This window comes from Oncorhynchus gorbuscha, linkage group LG06 (assembly GCF_021184085.1).
Source record: "Oncorhynchus gorbuscha isolate QuinsamMale2020 ecotype Even-year linkage group LG06, OgorEven_v1.0, whole genome shotgun sequence".
In the NCBI taxonomy this organism is placed as follows: domain Eukaryota; kingdom Metazoa; phylum Chordata; class Actinopteri; order Salmoniformes; family Salmonidae; genus Oncorhynchus; species Oncorhynchus gorbuscha.
The window spans coordinates 77,054,621-77,078,849 of NC_060178.1; the positions used below are offsets into that span (position 1 = coordinate 77,054,621).

At 43.5% G+C, this 24,229-nt stretch overlaps 2 pseudogenes; both read right to left on the bottom strand.

Moving 5' to 3' along the window:
- Positions 1 to 391: 391 nt before the first annotated feature.
- On the bottom strand, positions 392 to 9,770 carry LOC124038738 (annotated as a pseudogene).
- A 555-nt stretch (positions 9,771 to 10,325) lies between these two features.
- Positions 10,326 to 24,229, bottom strand: part of LOC124038739 — a 29,166-nt pseudogene continuing 15,262 nt past the window's right edge.

The following is a 24,229-nucleotide window of genomic DNA, read 5'->3' on the forward strand; positions in this document are numbered from 1 at the left end:
AATATCTTAGTGTCAATTTTCCCCTCATCGTTGGCCTTTGATTTTAGAGGGATTTCTGTTGTTTCCACAACTTGGGATCCAGCCAAAATGTTCCTAGAATTGTACATAAAAAGAATAAACACAGTCATTGATAAAACACTATGATATTCATAATCATCAATAACCATATTTGCAAAGAATTTACAGATTGTACCCTGGCAAAATGCTTGCTTGAGAAATTGTGGTTTGCTAGGTTTAGGCTAGTATTTTAGAATTGTAGCAACTAGGCAAAGGCTGAGCGATTTCTGCATATTTAGCCTTTAATAGATGCATTGTGATCTGTCTAGTGCGCTGCTCTTTAACGCACCTTGGATTGAATCTCAACCTAAGTGTCTATATCTCAGAGGCTATATCATACCCCTGTCTGCCCGTCCTCAATGTCCTGAATGGTCTCTGGTAGACAGCGGTCACGTGTCTCAGGCAGCATCCTGGCCACCAGGCAAGCCAGCAGGGCTATGGAGCAGAGGAGGACCTGCGGAAGGTCCCTCCACACCTTGTCAAGCAGCAGAATGAGAGGGGCCAGAGAAACCGCCAGGCGACCCATGGACGAATTGTAGCCCATGCCATTCTGCCTGAAAGACAGAGAGAGAAAATACAGAACACACATTTTGACCTGTCTGTCTTTAGTTACACTTTAAATCGGAGACACAGGTGTGATTTACCTGACCACAGTAGGGAACAGCTCAGAACTGTATAACACGACAGTTGTGAAGGATGCTGCCGAGCAACCCTTCCCCAGCATCGCCACCACCGTCCTGAAAACAAACATGTCTGAAGTGGAGGAGAGGAACGACATGACCTTTCCTTTAAGGCAACGTTTCCCACCATATTTAAATATTTAGGATGAGTTCATGAATAACTGAAAAAAACTGGAACATACCCCAGCAGAACTCGATGATAACTTGTGTAGAGTTGTGATAACTCCTTTAGAGTTGTGATAACTCGTGTAGAGATGTGATACTGCCAGGGTCTGTTCTAACCCAGCTCTAAAACACCTGATTCATCTAAGCTAGGTCTTCAATTTAGAAAACTATAGTTGAATCAGGTAGTATGTCAGTGCTGCACTAGAGGAAGGGCAGTATTAGTTGACAGCATCAATACATTATAAGATGTCTCCTGGACTTGAATTGACCGCCTCCCTGACCCCCACAAAAAAAAGCACTCACCTCTGGGTAGGAAAATATTAATAGCGAGACAGATTCCAGCTCCTAGCAGAGATCCTACTTCTGTGTTTCTCCTACCCACCTTATCCAGAAGGTATTAAGTACACTGATAGTGTGACTGGGAGTTCTATGGCACCATACACAAACTGGGTTAGATATATGTTGAGCCCAAATCCAGTGATGTTGAAGCTAATGCCATAATATGTTGAAGCCACACCATACCTTGGGGATGAGAAATCAGGTTGGCATTGTTGGTGTTGTTAAACAGTGTAGAGCTATGTCATGTGTTTTGACACAGTTTGAGGTGAGCTAAAAGTCTAATTTAAAGTTGAATTTACATTTCAGGATATTCTCTTATGTGGATATTAGATCAAAACGGTCAAATGAAATCTTACCCAACTTGATAGCATCAATACATTCCTAACATTATAGTGTGTGGCCAGACATGATGAACCTGCGTTTACTAAAGCAACTTGTATCAGATATCATGAGTCAGGGATATTCACCACACTATGCCTGTGAGTAGAGCCAGTCTCCTCATCTTTGGGGTTCTGACCAAGTCCAGGTAGGAGTAGGTTCTGTCTTTTCTCTCTGTCACAATGATACTGGACAGCGTCTGGTGGCGAGAAGAACAGAGGCGGATCAGTTGCTGAATCTCAAAATCAACCCCTAGACTTGATCTCCTCGACGCACCTGTAGATATGAAAAGATTGGATATACATAAGCAATATGGAAAAAAATCCACCCAGGCTTTAAGAGGGAAAGTAAACAGGTCCTAGATCTATTTGTGCTGTCTTGCCAACTCTGACCACAGGAGTTATCAAGACAGTCCCTGTGCACAAGAAGACCAAAGTAACCTGTCTAAATTCTGTTCGTTGACTACAGCTCAGCGTTCAACACCATAGTGCCCTCCAAGCTCATTACTAAGCTAAGGACCCTGGGACTAAACACCTCCCTCTGCAACTGGATCCTCAACTTCCTGACGGGCTGCCCCTGGTGGTGAGGGTAAGGCAACAACACATCCACCACGCTGTCCCTCAACACAGGGCCCACTGACACTCTTGCACTGGCTCTATGCACAATCACTGGACTCTACCCACTCATACTACACTGACACTCTTGCACTGGCTCTATGCACAATCACTGGACTCTACCCACTCATACTACACTGACACTCTTGCACTGGCTCTATGCACAATCACTGGACTCTACCCACTCATACTACACTGACACTCTTGCACTGGCTCTATGCACAATCACTGGACTCTACCCACTCATACTACACTGACACTCTTGCACTGGCTCTATGCACAATCACTGGACTCTACCCACTCATACTACACTGACACTCTTGCACTGGCTCTATGCACAATCACTGGACTCTACCCACTCATACTACACTGACACTCCCAACACTAACATATACCCATATACACACACACACATACTACATATGCTCACACACACAAAACACAAACACATCCATATTGACTCCACACACGTACACTTTCACACTCTTTTTATACTCTTCACATGCTGCTGCTACTCTGTTTATTATCTATCCTGATTGCCTAGTCACTTTTACCCCTGCCTACATGTAAATGTTACCTCAACTACCTCGCACCCCAAGCACATTGACTCGGTATCCTTGTATATACTGTAGCCTTGCTATTATTTTATTGTGTTACTATTTTGTGTTAATATTTCCTTTTGATTTGGTCATTTCCGTTAAGTATTTCACTGTATAATCTACACCTGGTGTACTCAGCACATGTGGCAAATACAATTTGATTAGATTTGTGCACAAACAGATCTGGAACCAGGCTAGAAAGAAGAGTGAAGGAATTTAAATAACCATATTGCTTAAACGTATCCTATCCTGGCAATTGCTTACCTCTGGTGTAATTTCGGATGCAAACTCTTGCTTCTGGTTAATCTGGGCACATTGTTGCAAATAAAAGTTTGCTTTCTCAAACTTCCCATTGGCTATGAGCCACCTGGCTGACTCAGGAATCCACCTATTGGAGGAGGTAAAGATGTTATTCACAATAACACAGCAACTGTTAACTGTTAACTGTCCATTCATTTGTTTGTTAGTCCCTCCCTCCCTCTGACCTCCATGTGAGTATGGCCAGGACGAGAGGTGAGGTGACCACTATGGTCAGCTGTCTCCAGTCGTTCACACAATAGGCTATGGCTGGAATCATGGAGTTACCAAACGTCCAGGACAGGCTGTCAATCACTCCCACTAATTTTCTGTGCTCAATGTCCACCCACTCCACACCTGAGGATGGCACAACGCAACACCAGATGAGTCAAGGATAGTCTCTGAGACACCACGTGGGTTGTCTGTATTCATCTAGTGGTGGGTGGGCTGCATGTGTGTGTGTGTGTGTGTGTGTGTGTGTGTGTGTGTGTGTGTGTGTGTGTGTGTGTGTGTGTGTGTGTGTGTGTGTGTGTGTGTGTGTGTGTGTGTGTGTGTGTGTGTGTGTGTGTGTGTGTGTGTGTGTGCGAGCGTGTGTGTGCGAGCGTGAGCGTAATCACTGAGTACTGATGAGATGATGACGATGCCAGTGATGCCGAACCCAGTGAAGAACCTGAGCACAGCAAGCATTATGAAGGAGGTGGAGAAAGCACTGGCAACACCAAACTGCATGCCAGAGATATAGGACACCAGGAGCATGGTCTTCCTACCAAAACTAGAGAAATAAGACAACAGGTGAAGATAAAGTGAAGAGAAAAATATCTAATTACATTAAGTAACTTTCTCCGAGCTAGAATGGCCCATAGGGCATGGGCCTATTTCCTGTCTCTGTAGTGTGAGGCAACTCCCCTCTTTCAAGTAGAAATATAATAAGATACGCTTATGTAAAGAGAATACAAATACAAATGTCCCCTTAATTTGATCGATTTAAAAAATATTAAAGACCAAATGTAGCTGTTTTTATATCAATGTCAAATTGTCAGTCTCTCTTGGATCAAAGCAGAGGAAAGATAAATGTTAATGTGAGAAATATGAATGTGTTGAAATAGCTCTGACAGACAAACTTACCCCACCAGACATGCCACCAGGGGTCTCTACACAGCCCCAAATCCAGAATGAATTCAAGGAACTCCTTCCATTTCAAATTACTCAAGCAAACAGCAAAATGTACTTTAATAAATTAATAAAAACAGCACAATGCCTCTGCCCTTTCTTTTATTTTTTTAGGAGGTAGATCAGCTTTAATATTGCAGATAGATTGTAGCTTCCCTCAATGTAATTGTCTTCATAATTTCCAATCCCCCCTATTTTACCCTAATAACTCATAGTCATATGTGTACTGATGTATGTATGCGTGTAACTGCTAGATGTTACTGAATGTAAATGTACGATATGAAAATGAAAATGTAATATATGAATGTATTAGGATGTAGGCATAGAGTAATGGGTCTCTCTGTTTCTCTCAGTGTTGTTTTAGTAGGACCTTTCTAGGTCCTATTGTTATTATTTTAAATGTGTGTAGTTCAGTCCTTGAGCTGTTCCTGTCTATTGATGTTCTGTAATATGTCATGTTTTATGTTTCATGTGGACCCCAGGAAGTGTAGCTGCTGGTTCAGCAATAGCTAATGTCGCCAAGCCCACTGGCTACAGGTTATCTACAAGTCTCTGCTAGGTGAAGCCCCGCCTTATCTCAGCTCACTGGTCACCATAGCAGCACCCACTCGTAGCACGCGCTCCAGCAGGTATATCTCACTGGTCACCCCAAAGCCAATTCCTCCTTTGGTCGCTTTCCTTCCAGTTCTCTGCTGCCAATGACTGGAACGAACTGCAAAAATCACTGAAACTGGAGACTCATATCTCCCTCACTAGCTTTAAGCACCAGCTGTCAGAGCAGCTCACAGATCACTGCACCTGTACATAGATGGGCTGTTTACAGATGGGCTATCTACCTCATCCCCATACTGTATTTATTTATTTATCTTGCTCCTTTGCACCACAGTATCTCTACTTGCACATTCATCTTCTGCACATCTACCATTCCAGTGTTTAATTGCTATATTGTAATTACTTCTCCACCATGGCCTATTTATTTCCTTAACTTACCTCATTTGCACTCACTGTATATAGACTTTTTGTTTTCTTTGGTTCTACTGTATTATTGACTGTATGTTTTGTTTATTCCATGTGTAACTCTGTGTTGTTGTATGTGTTTAATTGCTATGCTTTATCTTGGCCAGGCCCCAGTTGCAAATGAGAACTTGATCTTAACTAGCCTACCTGGTTAAATAAAGGTGAAATAAAAATATATATTTAAAAAATGGGGACATAGACGAGAGAAGATGTTTGCGGGTGGGGTGCTGCAATTCGTTTTGCATACGGCTGTATCGGTCTGATAATGCAGGAGTAGTAAAGGCTCAATACAATACTTTTGTGGGAGAAAACATGTCTCCCGAGCTGCAGAGGGCTAAATGGAGAAGACACATTTCACTTGAAGGCATTCAGTTGTACAACTGACTAAGTATCCCCTTTCCTATATCCGTCCGCTAATACGGGAAAGGCCAGACCTCAGCCGTCTATGCCGGCAGATTGAAGAGGCCGGCATTTTCTGAGCTAAACTGACAAAGACACACCTCCAACAACACATAAAACCTCACATAATTCTGCCCAAAAACAATTACAATTTCTCTCAACAGTGGCATGTGGACTTTTTAGGTGAGCGCTGATGCCTGTAATTAAGTAGTGCCAACTTTGTGAAAGGCAGGGGCGCATTATATTTTGCTTGTCCATTCCCAGCGTGCCTCTTCAGGGTGCTGTTGGAGAGACGTATCGCTGCCACGCTCCACCAACATTCCGTCAAAATGAACAAAAATAAATCATGTAGCAGATATAGGATATGGTAGAAAGAGTATGTGGCTTTATCTGTAGCCTACAGGCTGGAGATAAAATGTATAAGTAATGGGAGAGACACTTTTTACATCATGCAGGTTTCTCTGATAAAATACCCTAACCTATAAGGCGCCGAATCATATAAATAAAATGTGCTGACATGTTAACAAACCACATATACTAAAAACAGTAGAGGCCAAAGTAAAATGGACAATATGGAATGGATAATCAGGCTACTCAAAACTGCTGTCCAGAAGTTTCACCCCTTGGGCTAAATTGTCATGATCATTGGTTTCAAGTTTGTATACATGGCGAAAAATAAAATACTTATGCATTTCCCAATGAGTAAACACATTGCAAATAGGCTCAGAATAACTCCTGATAAAGTTGGGTAGATGATATTCATAGCTTAAACAGCCAAATTGTTTAGTGTGGTGGAAATGTAATAAAGCCAATGGAAAAGCTTGTTTTAGAAACATTGGGACTAAGACATGGATGAGCATTCATAAAATTACATTGCAGGCAGACACTGTAGGATACACCCCAGTAAGCACAGACCGACGCCAATGTCTTTTGGATGTATTTTTTTGGTCTTGTCTGGACCAGCAATCTTTTTGTTTGTTGCAGTCTACAATGGTCTTGATTTCCACACCCACAGACGTTAGTTTTTGGTCCAGTCTAGACCAGCCTTGATTTTGCTCAACTATAGACGCCTATGTTTGGTTCGGATTTGGTGTGGTCACAACCGGCCTTGATTTCTGGAAAATACATATGTTCTTTTCACTTTTCATTCAGAACCTAAATTGAACCTAACTTCAACGTCTGGAAAATACGGATTATAGACGTCTTTTCAACATAATTGTGCTTACTCTGAGTATTCTAGTTTTGCAGGGGGCAATATGTTTGTCTCACCTAGGGTGGCAGAATTGCCAGGACCAGCCCTGAATACAGGTGTAATAAAGGCCCAGTGCACTACTTTTGTTTAAAAAAAGGTCCCTGCAGCTAAAGACGGAAGAGTTGTAAAGGCCAAGTGTTTTTTTTTTACAAATAATAAATAAATATTCCCATTTTTCAAGGTGCTGCAGCACCCTCAGAACTCCCATGGCTATGAATGGGATCCTAAAAAAATATTAAATACTAAATACTAAACCTAATACAATTAGGTACCATAAAACAGTTTTCTATTAAAGTAAAAATATATATATAAAATAATGCTTTTTAGAAATATAATTATTTCTCAAGCAATAACTTTGAGGGGAAAACTTTTATAGGTTTGGAATTCTCTTTGTTATTGGTAAATTAACAAATTTGCCACCTGGTGATGTCACCAGGCGAGCCACAACTCCACCCATGCAAAACCTGCTGATTAGAAGGTCCTGTGTATATTGTATTTTCAACCAGAAACTGCACTATATATAAAAAAGTATGTGGACACCCCTTCAAATTAGTGGATTCGGCTATTTCAGCCATACCTGTTGCTGACAGGTGTCTAAAATCAAGCACACAGCCATGCTGTCGCCACAGACAAACATTGGCAGTAGAATGGAGCTCATTGACTTTCATCGTGGCACCGTCATAGGATGACACCTTTCCAACCAATCATTTGTCAAATGTCTGCCCTGCTAGAGCTGCCCCGTTCAACTGTCTAGGAGCACGAGCGGCTCAGCCACAAAGTGGTAGGCTACCTGCCCCAATGCATAGTGCCAACTGTAAAGTTTGGTGGATGAGGAATAATGGTATGGGGCTGTTGTTCATGATTCGAGCTAGGCCCACATTCTAGACGATTCTGTGCTTCCAACTTTGTGGCAACAGTTTGGGGAAGGCCCTTTTCTGTTTCAGCATGACAATGACCCCATGCACAAAACAAGGTCCATACAGAAATGGTTTGTTGAGATTGGTGTGGAAGAACTTGACTGGCCTGGACAAAGTTGAGCTTAACACCATTGAACAGCTTTGGGATTAATTGAAACGCTGATTGCGAGCCAGACCTAATCACCCAACATCAGCGCCCGACCTCACTAATGCTCTTGTGGCTGAAAGGAAGCAAGTCCCAGCAGCAATGTTCCAACATCTAGGAAAGGCTTCCCAGAAGAGTGGAGGCTGTTATAGTAGCAAGGAGTGGACCAACTCTATATTAATGCCCATGATTTTCGAATGAAATGTTAGACAAGCAGGTGCCCAAATACTTTTGGTCATGTAGCATATCCGGGAAAACAACCTTTTTTTTAAAACACTTTTACGGTGTTAGTTTAATCAGCGGCAAAGAACAGGAAAAATGCATTTTGACTCTGGGCACTGGGCCTTTAACAACTTAACAACTTTTTTGTATCCATTCAGAGACAGTCTACTTCATGTTTTTAGGTCATCTTGGAAATCCAGAACGATCTAATTGCATCAGATGCTCAAATAAGATCTGGGGAAAGACATGTTAGGAAATGTACTAGAATGAGGAGGGGAAGCAGCGCGGTAGCTCCACCCTCCTCTCTTTCTAAGTTACCGGTGGGTCTATTGGCCAAAAGATGCTAACAGTGATGCATTGACAGTTCCTCATTAGTCATTGCATCCGCACATTCTGTTGACAGACACTACCATACCAGTTATGTTACGTGTGTCTGTACACAAGAGATTTGTTTTAAGGTGACTCTAAAATCCACTGTCTATGAATTTATAAATGATTGTTAACTTACCTGTCACTCAGACTACCAAAGGTCATTGCTCCGAACATCACTCCCAAGAAGAAGATGGTGGCCGTCGCCTTATTTAGCCCTTTTTGGTCACACACCAAGTCCCACTGATGTAAGAGGTAGAAATAAGAATAAACAGACAACACATTCAAGGTACCGTATAAAAGAGAACAGCCTCTACTTCCATTTTGGGAAATAATTTAATTGAGTAGCTAGCACTGCAACAATATTCAAAGAGATTTGTAGAGATTTGTACTAACAAATAATACTTCATTTCTATGCAACCATGTGTAGTGGTCGAAGAATGACATTCAATGAGTACAACATGGCCTTTTATTCAATGAGACATTCATTGACTACATTATTACCTATAGTCTAGTGACAAAAAGACAGAAAAGCTTACCTCTGTAGCCAGAGTGGATTTGAAGGTGCTGTTGTCATATACCCATCCATTCTGACAGGGGACTGTAGCTAGGTCACTGTCATTGGAGTTGGACAGGAGGTTGAACTGGGGTTCTGGGAACATCTTGCAGGAGCTTGAGTCCCATCTTCCTGTACTGGAATAGTGACAGTCAGTCTCTGCTCCTGGGTCAGATTCCCAAAGACACCCTCCTCATCCAGAGTGCTGAGGTCACAGCGGTGAGAGGGCACAGCAGCTATGAAGTTACCCAGCATAAAGTGACAAGGCAGGGTGAATCGAGCAACGAAGCTGATAATAATGATCATAATCTGGAACCGTCCAAATACATTGTGAATGAGTGTGATTGCTGTGCTTTCAGTATTACAAGAGTCTGTCTGAACCAAGTGGAAGATGAAGTTTGAGCACCTACTCTCGGATATCAATCAGAGAGTAGGTGCTCAAACTTCATCTTCCACTTGGTTCAGACAGACTTCTTGTAATACTGAAAGCACAGCAATCACACTCATTCACATTCGTGCTTTGGAACCAAGAAAATATTTCATAATCTTTTACCAAGTCTAAAGGTTGTCTGTCTGTTGGTCCAACTGTCTCATTGTTAGTTAAACCTTGCGAAACAGATCAATCTTTTACTGTGCAAAATAATTAAATTAACCACTTCTGCTTGTTAAAGAATCCCTTTATCTACATTAATTGGTGATGTATTGACAGCAAGTAGTTGCTTGAGCAACTAAAGAATATTTCACCATTTCAAAGTTTCAGGAATTCACTAATATGTGAACAGTTCAAAACGAGAACGGAACATGATGTATGTGCTTTTCAAACTCCATTGCTCATTGTCAAGCCAAACATACCATGGCAATGAGTGACAAGTACTTGACAGCATGATGGCACCAACAGGCTGGGACTCAGGCTTGTTCCCACCCAAGTGTTTAGACCAACGGGAAATGAGACGATATGCTGAAACACATCACCATTTTAACAATGTTTTCTTCTATTGATCGTGCCACTAGAATAAAGGTATTTAACTGCATGGAACTAAAAACAATACACAGTCAGAATTATCCAAAATACAAGTTACAACTCGTGATAGGAGTTTAAGGAACCCAGTTCTAACCCAGTTAGGATAACATAGTACAGGAAACTTATGTATAGAACACAGATTTATTGCAGATTTATTGCAAAGACACACAAACACCAGTATTTATGAAGAACAAAACAGTAGATTCAATAATGACCATGTAAGAAAAATGGGCTACAATTCATCTATCTTTCACCAAGTAATAAACAGGTAAGTAATAGTCCATCCATCCACTTTTGGTCCATCCATTATATTTCTTCTAGGTAGATATTCTGCTCTGTTCATCTATCATGCATTTGCTTGAAAACTACTGTCTCTCTGAGTGACATGGATTCACATATAACTACATAACTAATCCTTTTATAATCTAATAGGATCTCTGCGTGGATTCATGTAACCTCAACTGTTCCATTTCCATTCCTGTTTTCATCAGCTTGCTTCAGTGGATTGCCACTCTCTCCATCCAGTTCCGCTCTGCAAAGCATGAAAGGTGCAATTAGATGTTACATGGCCATTTGTCCAATTCTGAATACTGATTAAATAATGGGTAACCTTTACTTAAAGCGTATACGTATAATACTGTATGACTTGTTATGAGCCGTTGTAAAGAATCGGTTTAAGCCTTGGCATAGGTATAATGCATTATAACTTGTTATAAGTATGCATGAGCCTTCATAAAAATTCAAGGGGTGTTGTATATTGGCCAGTAACACCATGGCAAAGGGCTGTTCTTATGCACAACGCGAAGTGGAGTGCCTGGATACAGCCCTTAGCCGTGGTATATTGGCCATATACCACAAACCCACAAGGTACCTTATTGCTATTATAAACTGGTTACCAACGTAAATAGAACAGTAAACAAGTATTTCTGTGTCATGCCCGTGGTATATTGTCTGATATACACATAGCTGAAATGCTGTTCAGCCAATCAGCATCCAGGACTCAAGCTAACTGGTTTAGAGTTATGCAATAAGGCCCCACGGGGTGTGGTATATTGCCAAAAAGGCTGTTCTTAAGCACGACACAATGCGGAGTGCCTGGATACAGCCCTTAACCGTGGTATATTGGCAATATACCACAAACCCGAGGTGCCTTATTGCTATTATAAACTGGTTACAAACGTAATTAGAGCAGTAAAAATACATTTTTGTTATACCCGTGGTAGACGGTCTGATATACCACAGCTTTTCAGCCAATCAGCATTCTGGGCTCGAACCACCCAGTTTATAATGCTTTATAACTTGTTATAAGCATGTGTGAGCCTTTATAAAGAATTGGTTAAAGCATGGGCATAGGTATAATGTTTACAACTTGTTATAAGCATGCATGAGCCTTTATAATTTCTTATAATCAGGCCCGTGGCAAGTTTTACAATGCATTATATAACTGCATTATTTTTATAAACTGTATTTGTTTCCCCTTTTCTTCACAAGCACTTGATTGTATCTTATAGGCCCATATAGGCTGGGAACTAAATGGTGTCTGAAACTGAAATTAAATAAATAATCAATCAATCAATCATATACAGTACCTAGATGCTTTAGACACAGTATTACCAAATACAATTCCTGCTCTACCTTGGTTTTTCTATGTCCTCGATGAACTCTGGCAGGCGAACATTGAGTGTTTCTGGGAGGAGCAAAGCCACTAGTCCGGTACCAACAGCCACCAAGGCATATATCACAGCAGGGAGGAGCTCCCACACAACGTCCAATAGGGCGATGAGGGGAGCGATGGACACGCCTAGCCGACCCACAAAAGAGGTGTAGCCAACGCCGTTCTGCCTGAGGGACCAAGCAAAAAAGTAATTTAGAGTTCAAAAGAGGACAGATCTGTGCAAAAAATTATGATAATCTGTCAGTACAATTCAATTGGAAACTTCACTTCAACAATGTGTGTTATAAGGAGGCAATAACATTACAGAATGTTTAGATATCATTTTTGTGTAGAACAGAGTTGACTGTCTGTCAAGTAGGAGTCGTGTTTGCTCTATTTGTTACATTTCTATCTGCAACATTGTGAAGGACATTTCACCTCACTGAATGCACACCAAGACTACAGGTGATTACATTAAGTGAACACTATGTGATATGGTAGTTTATTGGTCACTCACCGAACTACTGTTGGGTAGAGCTCAGTGGTATAAAGGAACATTATTGTGAAGGATGCTTCAGACAGGCCTTTCCCAAAAAGACCCACGATGGTACGAAACACCCACAAACCTAAGTGAAAATATGAAAACATGGATGACTGAATCTAAGGCTAACAACTCAAAAATACCCCCCAGGACTCAAAATGCAAGTGCACAAAGAAAACAAACTGCGTCGATGGCATACGTTCCACAAGAAACTCAAATTGTAAGAAAGTAGGTAAGTAAGGAAAACGTAAGTAAAGTGAAAACCCATTATTTGCTAACAATATCTTTCAGGAACCAAAAAATACCTTGAGGAACAAATATGTTGATGAAGATACAGGTTCCAGTCAAAAGCAATGTCCCAACCTGTCCAGGTTTTCGGCCAAACTTGTTCAAGAAATAATAGACCATTATCTTTCCAGGCAACTCGATGGCAGCATATATGAACTGTGTGAAGTAGACATTCATGCCAAACCCAGTGATGTTCAAGCTGATGCCGTAATATGTAAATGCAACTCCATACCTACAGGTCGAAGAAAATAAGAAACTTAAGATCAAAAATACTTCTAAAGGATATACATGTAACATTTCCACCTTCAACTAGAGCCAAATCAGTGGCGGCTGCTGATAGGAGAAAGGCTCATAATAATGGTCTATGATATCAAACACCTTGAACCCATTTGTTTGATGTATTTGATACCATTCCACCAATTCCGCTCCAGTCATTACCACGAGCCCGTTCACCCCAATTAAGGTGCCACCAACCTCCTGTGGATGGCCCAATGGATGGCCAAATGGATTATGATAAGGTAAGAAGCAGTACTAAGCCATTTTAGGCATTTCTATTTCTGTGTCCTTTAAGAACCTTGAAGAAATGGAAATGATGACGAAAATAGTACATGTTGCTCCTGTAAATTTGACAGCCAGACAAGTTGGAGAGAAAACATTAAAGGGAAACTCTACTCAAAAAATATATTATTTTCATTAGTCCAGTGTCGATACAGTCCCAAAATGTTTTGTATGTCAGCAGTCAAGTTTTCAAGATATTGGACTTTCAAGAAGCAAAGTATCACTGGCCACATTACCGTGATGATGTGTTTTGCATGTGGCCAATGATGTGGGCTAATGAAAAAAATACTAAAAGATTGTTTTTAAGTGGAGTTTCCCTTTTTAAGTGCATTTAATATGAATTCTATGGCATTAGACCTTGATGAGATCCAAAAGTGTTTTCCCCTACTTACCATAGTATTCCTGTGCAAATGGAAAGTTTCCTTATATTTGGAGTTCTCACAAGGTCCACAAAACCGTACTTCTTCTCCTCATCTTTAACTCTTACTGCATTCGTAAGGGTCTGTGGGCAACCAAAAAAGGCATGCTTGTATGCATTTCTAGGTTTATCTTATTTGCTTACCAAGATGGCTCCTGGTATTAGTTGGTATAAGGTATTAGTTTCACCATTGTCATGAAGCCACGCATGCTAAAATGAGAAGCATTTTCTGGAGTATGATGTCGATATTAGGACAGTGTAAGGGGTGCGTAACTGGTGTCAGGGAAGTCACACACAGGAGAGCAGAACTAGGTAATAGCCGGAGCAGTTTAATTGCAAAACCAACAGCATAAAGAATAACAAACATGGGTACAACACCCACCGCACACCAGTAAACATGTGCACTTACAACAAACAATTCCCCACAAAGACATGGGGGAACAGAGGGTTGAATACACAACAATGAATGAGGGAACTGAAAACCAGGTGTGAAAACAAGACAAAACAAATGGAAAATGAAAAGTGGATTTACGATGGCTAGAAGACCGGCGATGCCGACCGCCGAACGCCGCCCGAACAAGGAGAGGAACCGACCGGTGGAAGTGGCGATAGTACCCCCTCCAGCAGCGTGCCGACACCGGCCTCGGGGACAACCCGGAGGGCGAGGTGCAGGGCGATCCGGACGGAGACGGTGGAACTCCCGCAGCATTGAAGGGTCCAACACGTCCTCCACCGGAACCCAGCATCTCTCCTCCGGCCGTACCCCACCCAGTCTACGAGGTACTGAAGGCCCCTCGCCCGACGCCTCGAATCCAGTATGGATCGAACGCAGTATGCAGTGTCCCCCTCGATGTCTAGAGAGGGCGGAGGAAACTCCCGCACCTCAGACACCTGTAGCAGAGCAGCCACCACCGGCCTGAGGAGAGACACATGGAACGAGGGGTTAATACGGTAATCGGGGGGAAGCTGTAACCTGTAACTCACCTCGTTCAGAATCCTCAGGACTTTAAATGACCCCACAAACCATAGACCCAGCTTCCGGAAGGGCAAGCAGGGGCGGGTTTCGGGTCGAGAGCCAGACCTGGTCGTCCGGTGCGAACACCGGGGCCTCACTGTGGTGACGGTCTGCGCTGGCTTTCTAGCGCAGCACGGCGCGCTGAAGGTGAACATGAGTGGCATCCCATGTCTCCTCCGCGCGCCGGAACCAGTTGTCTACCGCAGGAGCCTCGGTCTGACTCTGATGCCAAGGAGCCAGAACCGGCTGATACCCCAGAACGCACTGGAAGGGGGAGAGATTAGTGGAGGAATGGCGGAGCGAGTTCTGGGCCATCTCTGCCCAGGGCACGAACTCCGCCCACTCCCCCGGGCGGTCCTGGTAATAAGACCTGATCGAGACCCCCGATGTTCTATAAACGCCCTCCAGACCCTCGAAGTGAAGACACTATGTCCTCAGGCACCCCATAGTGTCGGAAGACGTGTGTAAACAAGGCCTCCACAGTCTGTAGGGCCGTAGGGAGACCGGGCAGAGGAAGGAGACGGCAGGACTTAGAAAAACGGTTCACAACGACCAGGATCATGGTGTTACCCTGTGAAGGAGGAAGATCGGTAAGGAAATACACCGACAGGTGCGACCAAGGCCGTTGTGGAATGGGTAAGGGGTGTAGCTTACCTCTGGGCAGGTGCCTAGGAGCCTTACACTGGGCGCACACCGAGCAGGAGGAAACATAAACCCTCATGTCCTTAGCCAAAGTGGGCCACCAGTACTTCCCACTCAGACATTGCACCGTCCGACTGATGCCTGGAGGACCAGAGGAGGGTGACATGTGGGCCCAATAGAACAGCTGGTCACGGACAGCAGATGGAACGTACAGACACCCAGTGGGACACTGGAGGGGAGTGGGCTCTACATGTAGCGTCTGCTCAATGTCCGCGTTCCAGCTCCCACACTACCGGCACCACCAGGCAGGAGGCCGGGAGTATGGGGGTGGGATCCATGGGCAGCTCCTTTGTGTCATATAGCTGGGACAGTGTGTCTGCCTTCACGTTCTGAGAACATGGTCTGTAAGAAAGGGTGAAAACAAAACGGGTGAAAAATATGGCCCACCTTGCCTGGCGAGGGTTCAGTCTCCTCACCGCCCAGATGTACTCCAGATTGAGGTGGTCAGTCCAGATGAGAAAAGGGTGTTTAACCCCCTCAAGCCAATGTCTCCACGCCTTCAAAGCCTTGACAACAGCCAACAGCTCCCGGTCCCCAACGTCATAGTTTCGCTCCGCCGGGCTGAGAAGAAGGCACAGAGGCGGAGTTTCGGTGGTGCACCCGAGTGCTGAGAGAGCACGGCTCCTATCCCAGCCTCGGATGCGTCACCTCCACTATGAACGCCAAAGAGGGATCCGGATGAGCCAGCACAGCAGCCGAGGTAAACAGAGCCCCCAGGTGACCAAAAGCCCTGTCCGCCTCAGCCGACCACTGCAAACGTACCGGTCCCCCCTTCAGCAGTGAGGTAATGGGAGCCGCTACCTGACCAAAACCCCGGATAAACCTCCGGTAGCCAAGTAATTGGCAAACCCTAGAAACTGCTGCACCTCCTTTACCATGGTGGGAGTTGGCCAATTATGCACGGCTGAAATGTGGTCACTCTCCATCTCCACCCCTGTGGTGGAAATGCGGTACCTAGGAAGGAGATGGACTGTTGGAAGAACAGGCATATCTCAGCCTTGACGTACAGGTCATGCTCCAACAGACGACCAAGCACCCTGCGCACCAGGGACACATGCTGCCGCATGTAGCGGAGTATATCAGAATGTCATCAATTTATACCACTAACCTCTGCCCGTGCATGTCCCTGAAAATCTCATCTTCAAAGGCTTGGAAAACTGATGGAGCATTCATCAACCCGTATGGCATGACGAGGTACTCATAATGCCCTGAGGTAGTACTGAAAGCAGTCTTCCACTCGTCTCCCCCCCAGACACGCACCAGGTTGTAAGCGCTCCTGAGATCTAGTTTGGTGAAGAAGCGCGCCCCGTGCATTGACTCAATCGCTGTGGCTATGAGCGGTAGCAGGTAACTGTACCTCACAGTGATCTGGTTTAGACCTCGATAGTCAATACATGGGCGCAGACATCCCTCCTTCTTCACAAAAAATAAACTTGAGGGTGAAGTGGAGGACCTAATGTACCCCTGACGCAGGGATTCGGAGACATATGTTTCCATAGCCGCCGTCTCCGCCTGTGACAGGGGATACACGTGACTCCTGGGAAGTGCGGCGTCTACCAGGAAATTTATCGCAAAATCCCCCTGTCGATGGAGTGGTAATTGAGTCGCCTTCTTTTTGGAGAAGGCGAGGGCCAATCGGCATATTCTGGGGGGATGCGCACAGTGGAGACCTGGTCTGGACTTTCCACCGTAGTCGCACCATCGGAAACCCATAAACATCTCCCCGAGCACTCTCACGACCATCCCGTGAGAGCCCTCCGTTTCCAGTGGGGAAACAGTAGGGTCATGACAGGCTAACCAGGGTAGGCCTAGCACCATGGGAAACGCAGGAGAGTCAATGAGGAAGAGACTGATTCTCTCCTTGTGAACCCCCTGCGTCACCATGCCCAGGGGAGCGGTGGCCTCCCCCTGACTCTAATGGTCGACTGTCTATGGTGTGAACGGGGAAGGGCACATTCACGGGAACAATGGGGATCCCTAAACTATGGGCGAACGATCGGTCTATAAAACTCCCAGCCGCGCCTGAATTGAAGAGCGCCTTATGCTGGGAATGCGGGGAAAACTCAGAAAAAGTGACATGGACCTGACAGACCCTGCTCTGGACATCCGTGGGTAGCCAGCAGGTTATCCAACCGAATGGACAGGTCCACTAGCTGGTCGAAGGTGAGGGTGATGTCCCTGCAGGCCAACTCCCGACGGACGTCCTCGCGCAAACTACAGCAATAGTGGTCGATCAGGGCCCTGTCGTTCCATCCCGCACCGGTGGCCAGGGTCCAAAGGTCCATGGCGAACTCCTGAGCGCTCCTCGTCCCCTGCCTCAGATGGTCCAGCGCCACATCTTCTCCCCACACGGCATTGGCCCACTCCAGGGCTTTCCCTGAGAGACACAAGACGAGTGTGGACACTCTCTCACGGCCCGAAGGAGCCGGGTGAGCGGTTGCCAGGTAGAGATCTAGCTGCAATAGGAAACCCTGGCAACGTGCAGCCGTCCCATCGTACTCCCGGGGAAGGGCGAGATGAATCCCACTGGGACCGGGTGAAGGGGAGGCGAGTTGTGGATGCCCTGGTTGTGCTGGTAGAGGCGCTGGATGAACTCCCTGTCTCTCCCAGCGATCTATGTTTTGGACGACTTGGTCCATGGCGGTGCCGAGATGGTGGATCATTGCTGCTTGCTCATGGATGCACTCCTCAACCCCTATACTAGGGGCACCTGCTCCTGCTGATTCCATTTTCAAGGTGGGGAATTCTGTAAGGAGTGCGTAACTGGTGGCAGGGAAGTCACACGCAGGAGAGCAGAACTAGGTAATAGCAGGAGCAGTTTAATTGCAAAACCAACGGCATAAAGAATAACAAACATGGGCACAACACCCATCGCGCACCAGTAAACATGTGCACAAACACTTACAACAAACAATTCCCCACAAAGACATGGGGGGGAACAGAGGGTTAAATACATAACAATTAATGAGGGAAATGAAAACCAGGTGTGTAGGAAAACAAGACAAAACAAATGGAAAATGAAAAGTGGATTGGCGATGGCTAGAAGACCGGCGACGCCGACCGCCGAATGCTGCCTGAACAAGGAGAGGAACCTGACTTCGGTGGAAGTCGTGACAGACAGTCTCAGTCTCAGTCTCAGCTGGACTTGGGATTGAAAGATGCCCTGTTGAGACTAAGGCTATCCTAACATGATACCACATATGTGAGCATTAAATGTACCTGTGGTGTGATCTCAGCCATACACTTGGATCTGTTGTTCATCTTGGCACATTTCTCCAGGTAGAAATGGGCTTTTTCTTTTTCTCCATTCGCTAAGAGCCACCTAGCAGACTCTGGAAGCCACCTGCAATGGCACAGATCCCTGTTGACACCAGGCAAGGCCACTAGATGGTCTCTAACAATAATGTTCTGTTGTTAGAAACCTTTCCTTTTATTAGATATATATACCCTTAGTAATAGTAAGGTCTGACTTCACCATTACATCCACAAACATTTCAACAAGTTTTACCTTATTTACATGTTTTACCACCGAACAAGTTTTAACATTGAACTCATCAAACCAAGTATAACACATAACATCAAAATAAAATGGGTTGTGTACCACCAGGTAATGACAGCCAAGACAAGAGGCGAGGTAGCTGCTATGGTCAGCCACCTCCAGTCGTTCACAAAGTATGCAATGCTAGCTAGCAGCATGTTTCCACATGTCCAATCCAGGCTTACTATCACTCCAGCAAATGTCCTGTGTTGAATGTCAAACCATTCCACACCTGTAGATATGTCCAAGAAAGAGAGTTTAGAATTAATTATATTTGAATGTCAAAGTAAATACCGATTTTTATGCTAACACTTACATCTAATGTAAAGCAACTGATGTTGATACCAAGCAACCATTTTTTGTGTGTTTATTTTCAGATTTGTCTCAATATAATTTGCAGAGTGCCTCTACAGTCAAAGTTCATGTTGAACAAGTTGAATATTCATAGAAGCTACAGCAGGAACAGAAAAGATCATTCAGTCATGCAATATATCACTAAATCAATCATCAACCGTTTAAAATGAATAATTTATGAAATCCCAGTGTATTTAATTTAACCCAAAATTGAACCAAGATCAATTCCCTTGAGGTCTAAAACCTTTTATAGAGGGAGACTATAATAGCATTGTACATTTTACCAGACACTCTTGTCAAAAGCATTTACAGGAGCTATTAAGATTAAGTTCCTTGCTCAAGATTTTTCACTTAGTCGGCTCTGGGATTTTAACCAGTGACCTTTCAGTTACTGGCACAATGCTCTTAATTGCTAGGCTACCTGTATAACACTTTAATATGTATAACACGATACAATACAAAGCGCAATCAGGGACTAACTCACTGAGTACAATGGAGATTATGCTTATTCCAGATAGTGTCACTCCGGTGAAAAATCTCATGATACAAAACATGACATAGGAGGTGGAGAAGGCACTGGTAAAAGCAAACACCATAGTTGCTAGGTAAGCCACCATCAGCATTGGCCTCCGGCCGAATCTGTTCAGAGAAAAATAAAATATTATAAAGGCAATTATCAGTACAGTATATCATAATGTAGTGTTGCCATATTTCTATACACAATGCAGCTAAGAGAAACACAATAATATGGTATTAAACACGAGACACTATCAGAATATTTCATTTCTGTAAAGGATTCAATTGAACACCAAAGTCTGGACCTAATATAGTGTATAAGAGGTCATGCAAGAAGTTTTGTAATGGTTCCTATGTTGTATGAAATAAAGATTTGTTGGTCTATGGTGTGTAATGAGGATCCAGACACTGCACTTGACATATTTATGAAATTGCTTAATGCAGTTACTAATAAGCATGCCCGTTTACTTTTTTTTTTACTGTGAAAACAGTGAAATCCTTGTGGATTGATGAGGAATTGAAAAATTGTATGGATGAGAGGGATGAGGCAAAAGGAATGGCAAATAAGTCTGGCTGCACAACCGATTGGAAAACGTAATGCAAATTGAGAAATCATCTGACTAAACTGAATAAAAAGAAGAAACTAAAAGAGGAAAATAGGAATGATATAAAGCTTTGGAGCACCTTAATTGTCATTTTGGGTAGAAAGGCAAACTCAGCTCCATCATTCATTAAATCAGATGGCTCATTCATCATAAAACCCACTGATATTGCCAATTCCTTTAATGATTGTTCATTGGCAAGATTAGGAAACTTCAGCATGACATGCCAGCAACAAATTCTGACACTACACATACAAGTAGAACTGATCAAATTATGAAAGACAAGCATTGAAGTCCGTAAAGTGAGTGTAGAAGAGGTGAAAAAATTATTGCTGTCTATCAAAAATGACAAGCCAGCGGGGTCTGACAACTCGGATGGAAAATTACTGAGAATAATAGCAAATGATATTGCCTCTCCGATTTGCTAGAGGGCTCCCGAGTGGCGCAGCAGTCTAAGGCACTGCATCTCAGTGCTGGAGTCTTAACTACAGACCCTGGTTCAATTCCAGGCTGTATTAAAACTGGCTGTTATTGGGAGTCCCATAATGCGGCTCACAATTGGCCCAGTGTCGTTAGGGTTTGGCTGGAGTAGGCAGTCATTGTAAATAAGAATTTGTTCTTAATTGACTTGTCTGGCTAAAAGAATAGTTGAATTTTACATACACCTTAGCCAAATACATCTGGAATTGTGATACAGTGAGTTATAGGTGAAATAATCTGTCTTTAAAAAATTGTCCAACCTTAGTGCATGTAAACTTCTGACTTCAACTGTATAGTTTACATACACTTAGGTTGGAGTCATTAAACACATTTTTCAACCACTCCACAAAATTATTGTTAACAAACTATAGTTTTGGCAAGTCGGTTAGGACATCTACTTTGTGCATGACACAAGTCATTTTTCCAACAATTGTTTGCAGACAGAGTATTTCACTTATTATTCACTGTATCACAATTCCAGTGGGCCAGAAGTTGACATACACTAAGTTGACTGTGCCTTTAAACAGCTTGGAAAATTCCAGAAAATGATATCATGGCTTTAAAAGCTTCTGATAGGCTAATTGACATTATTTGAGTCAATTGGAGGTGTGCCTGTGGATGTATTTCAAGGCCTACCTTCAAACTCAGTGCCTCATTGCTTGACATCATGGGAAAATCAAAGAAATCATCCAAGACATCAGAAAATAAATTGTAGACCTCCACAAGTCTGGTTCATCCTTGGGAGCAATTTACAAACGCTTGAAGGTACCACATTCATCTGTACAAACAATAGCACGCAAGTATAAACACCATGGGACCACGCAGTCGTCATACAGCTCAGGAAGGAGACGGGTTCTGTCTCCTAGAGATGAACCTACTTTGGTGCGAAAAGTGCAAATCAATCCCAGAACAACAGCAAAGGACCTTGTGATGATGCTGGAGGAAAAAAGTACAAAAGTATCTACAGTGCCTTGCAAAAGTATTTGGCCCCCTTGAACTTTGGCTCCAGCAACTTCACAAGCTGCTCTAGCTTGGCCCAGTCACTGATCAGCCAGTTGGACGGTGTGGATTGTGAATGGCTCCAGCAACTTCACAAGCTGCTCTAGCTTGGCCCAGTCACTGGTCAGCCAGTTGGACGGTGTGGATTGTGAATGGCTCCAGCAACTTCACAAGCTGCTCTAGCTTGGCCCAGTCACTGGTCAGCCAGTTGGACGGTGTGGATTGTGAATGGCTCCAGCAACTTCACAAGCTGTTCTAGCTTGGCCCAGTCACTGGTCAACCAGTTGGATGGTGTGGATTGTGAATGGCTCCAGCAACTTCACAAGCTGCTCTAGCTTGGCCCAGTCACTGGTCAGCCAGTTGGTTGATGTGGATTGTGAACGGCTCCAGCAACTTCACAAGCTGTTCTAGCTTGGCCCAGTCACTGGTCAGCCAGTTGGACGGTGTGGATTGTGAACGGCTCCAGCAACTTCACAAGCTGTTCTAGCTTGGCCCAGTCACTGGTCAGCCGGTTGGACGGTGTGGATTGTGAACGGCTCCAGCAACTTCACAAGCTGTTCTAGCTTGGCCCAGTCACTGGTCAGCCGGTTGGACGGTGTGGATTGTGAATGGCTCCAGCAACTTCACAAGCTGTTCTAGCTTGGCCCAGTCACTGGTCAGCCGGTTGGAAGGGGGGGATTGTGAACGGCTCCAGCAACTTCACAAGCTGTTCTAGCTTGCCCCATTCATGCTCCATGCACACCCTCAAATTTCTTCCCTGTTAGCTACTGATAGCTAGTACAAGCTAGGCCTATTTGAAACGTCAACATTTGATTTCTGCTCAAAGTTTAGAAGAAAACAACTAAAACTTTTTTATTTTATTTTAGTTATTTTCTACATCATAGATAATAGTTTCAGTATAGTTAAGTTTTTCAAATGTTTTTTTCGTTTGACATTTTTGTTCAGTTTACTAAATTATTTTTCCAATTTTATTTGTTATTTATTTTCAGTTTTCGTTTACTATAATAACCTTGGTGTGTATACGCAAGTTTGTGTGAAGTAGTAAGGGTCCTTTCTGTATGGTGCATACATACCTGTCACTGAGGAAACCGAATAAAGGAGCCCCACACATTACTCCAATGAAGAAAATGGTGGCTGTCGCTTTGTTCATCCCTTTTCTATCGCATACAAGGTCCCACTTAAAAGAGATCATAACAATAACCGTGGTGTCATGAGTACAACGGGACAGTTACAAAGTGATCAACATGTTCAATGCTTTCCATCTAGAAAGCAAAATAGCTGGAAAAGGAAGAGACTTACCTCTGTAGCCAGAGTGGATTTGAAGGTGCTGTTGTCATATACCCATCCATTCTGACAGGGGACTGTAGCTAGGTCACTGTCATTGGAGTTGGACAGGAGATGGAACTGGGGTTCTGGGAACATCTTGCACTTCTATCTGGAATTTTATTCCTCATCATGTCTTCTCTACTTTTGGTGGCCTTAACTTCATGTTGTTTTGCAATGATAATATTGACAAAGTTCCAGTGAAACTTTCTGCTTTTCATCGGCAGGTTTTCTTGTCATGGTCCTTAATTTATAAACACAATTTTTGTCCACACAGATATTATATATGAAATAATCGGGATATATTGTATAAAAATACTTCTTTGTTTTTAGAATATTGGTTCTGAAATATTATTCTATCGGTGAGCCAACTGGTAAATGCAGAGAGTCTTTTACTCAGTTATTAGGAATTCTTATCACCTTACAAGGTCCCTGTAACACCTAAAGATTTTGCAATTGTTTTAGATGCCATACCCTCAGGTGTTTCTCTTTTATTCAGTGTCAAGACCTGACCCTCAGAGCGTACCTTCTATTGACCCTGTTGACTCATCAGTAGGAAAGACCTGACCCTCAGAGCGTACCTTCTATTGACCCTGTTGACTCATCAGTAGGAAAGACCTGACCCTCAGAGTGTACCTTCTATTGACCCTGTTGACTCATCAGTAGGAAAGACCTGACCCTCAGAGCGTACCTTCTATTGACCCTGTTGACTCATCAGTAGGAAAGACCTGACCCTCAGAGCGTACCTTCTATTGACCCTGTTGACTCATCAGTAGGAAAGATTTGTTTCTCTTTTGGTCCATTCAACAACAGAGTGATACGAACCTTGTTTCAGCAGGATATTGTATCTATACCTTATGTCATGCCTTATTGGAATGGATTTGTTGATCATATCTGTTGGAAAGAAGTTTGGATGTTGCCACACACATACCTACTTGTTAACAAAATTAAGGAAGTTTCCTTTAAAATTATTCATAAATATTATCCTGCCAAACACTTTATGAAGAAGTTTAAGGAAAACATCAACTCAAATTGCTCCTTTTG